Source organism: Arachis stenosperma, chromosome 10, assembly GCF_014773155.1.
Source record: "Arachis stenosperma cultivar V10309 chromosome 10, arast.V10309.gnm1.PFL2, whole genome shotgun sequence".
Lineage (NCBI taxonomy): Eukaryota > Viridiplantae > Streptophyta > Magnoliopsida > Fabales > Fabaceae > Arachis > Arachis stenosperma.
Genome location: NC_080386.1, coordinates 37,874,410 through 37,876,857, shown reverse-complemented (window position 1 = coordinate 37,876,857; position 2,448 = coordinate 37,874,410). Strand labels below are relative to the sequence as shown.

Sequence of the window (2,448 nt, the reverse complement as noted above, 5' to 3'; positions counted from 1 at the left end):
GGATGATTTCTCCATGATGAATTATAGGTGTTTCCATAAGGTTCACCCATATAATTTATCTCTGCTATTGCAGGGTTCTCAAGATCATAAGCTTCTTCTTCAAAAGATGCCTCTTTAGTACTGTTGGATGCATTTTGCCATCCATTCAGACTTTGAGAAATCATGTTGACTTGCTGAGTCAACATTTTGTTCTAAGCCAATATGGCATTCAGAGCATCAATTTCAAGAACTCCCTTCCTTTGAGGCGTCCCATTATTCACGGAATTCCTCTCAGAAGTGTACATGAACTGGTTATTTGCAACCATGTCAATAAGTTCTTGAGCCTTTGCAGGCGTTTTCTTTAGGTGAATGGATCCACCTGTAGAATGGTCCAGTGACATCTTAGAGAACTCAGATAGACCATAATAGAATATATCTATCATGATCCATTCTGAAAACAGGTCAGAAGGACATCTTTTGGTCATCTGCTTGTATCTTTCCCAAGCTTCATAGAGGGATTCACCATCTTTCTGTTTGAAGGTCTGAACATCCACTCTAAGCTTGCTCAGCTTTTGAGGAGGAAAGAACTTAGCCAAGAAGGCCATGACCAGCTTATCCCAGGAGTCCAGGCTATCTTTAGGTTGAGAATCTAACCATGTTCTAGCTCTGTCTCTTACAACAAAAGGGAAAAGCATGAGCCTGTAGACTTCAGGATCTACTCCATTAGTCTTAACAGTCTCACAGATATGCAAGAACTCAGTTAAGAACTGGTAGGGATCTTCTGATGGAAGCCCGTGAAACTTGCAGTTCTGTTACATTAGAGCAACTAATTGAGGTTTCAGCTCAAAATTGTTTGCTCCAATGGCAGGAATTGAGATGCTTCTTCCATCAAACTTGGACGTAGGTGCAGTATAATCACCAAGCATCCTTCTTGCATTATTGTTGTTGGGTTCGGCTGCCATCTCCTTTTCTTGTTTGAAAATTTCAGCAAGGTTGTCTCTGGATTGTTGTAATTTAGCTTCTCTTAGTTTCCTCTTCAGAGTCCTTTCAAGTTCTGGATCAGCTTCAACAAGAATGCCTTTTTCCTTGTTCCTGCTCATATGAAGGAGAAGAGAACAGAAAAAGAAAAGGAATCCTCTATGTCACAGTAAAGAGGTTCCTTATTGTTAGTAGAAGAAGAAAGGAGAATCCAAACACAAGGGTGAGGATAGGGGCAGTGATTTGAGATGAAGAGAAGTGTTAGTAAATGAATGAATAAATAGAATAAGATGAGAGACAGAAGTTTTCGAAAATAATTTTGAAAACGAGTTAATGATTTTCGAAAATTAAAATAAGAAATAAAATTAAAATTAAAATTTAAAATAATTAATTAATTAAAAAGAATTTTTGAAAAAGAGGGAGGTATTTTCAAAAACTAGAGAGAGAAAAGTTGTTAGGTAGTTTTGAAAAAGATAAGAAATAAACAAAAAGTCAAATAGTTAGTTGAAAAAGATTTGAAAATCAAATTTGAAAAGATAAGAAGATAAGAAGATATTTTGAAATCAAAATTTTTGAAAAAGATATAATTTTAAAAGATATGATTAAAAGATATGATTAAAAGATATGATTAAAAAGATATAGTTGGAAAAGATTTAATTTTTAAAATTTAAAATTAATTACTTGACTAACAAGAAACTAAAAGATATGATTCTAGAATTTAAAGATTGAACCTTTCTTAACAAGAAAGTAACAAATTTCAAATTTTTGAATCAATCATATTAATTGTTAGCATAATTTTCGAAAATAAAGATAAAACTAAGAAAAAGATTTTTTTGAAAAATATTTTAAAGGATTTTCGTAAATTAATAAGAAAAATAAAAAAGATTTAATTTTTGAAAAAGTTTTAAAAAGACAAGATTTTTAAAATTTGAAAATTTGACTTGACTTACAAGAAACAACTAATTTTAAAATTTTTTGACTAAGTCAACCCAAATTTTCAAAATTTTGAGAGAAAAAAGGAAAAGATATATTTTTTTTTGAATTTTTAATTATGAGAGAGAAAAACATAAAAAATGACTCACAACATGAAAATTATGAATCAAGACACATAATGCATGCAAGAACACTATGAATATCAAGATGAACACCAAGACCATTTTGAAGATCATGATGAACATCAAGAACATATTTTTGAAAAATTATTGATGCAAAGAAAACATGCAAGACACCAAACTTAAAAATCTTTAATGTTTAGACACTATGAATGCAAAAATGCACATGAAAAATAACAAAAGACACAAAACAAGAAAACATCAAGATCAACAAGAAGACTTACCAAGAACAACTTGAAGATCATGAAGAACACATGCATGAGTTTTTTCAAAAAAAATGCAAAAAAAATATTTTGAACATATGCAATTGACACCAAACTTAAAAATTGACTCAAGACTCAAACAAGAAACACAAAATATTTTTGGTTTTTATGATTTT

General features: G+C 30.9%; 1 non-coding gene across 1 annotated transcript; it reads left to right on the top strand.

The window, feature by feature from the left end:
• Positions 1 to 438: 438 nt before the first annotated feature.
• LOC130959666 (small nucleolar RNA R71) lies at positions 439 to 542 on the top strand. Its single transcript, XR_009078736.1, has one exon. It is a non-coding gene; the product is annotated as a small nucleolar RNA R71 (small nucleolar RNA).
• The last annotated feature ends 1,906 nt before the right edge of the window (positions 543 to 2,448 follow it).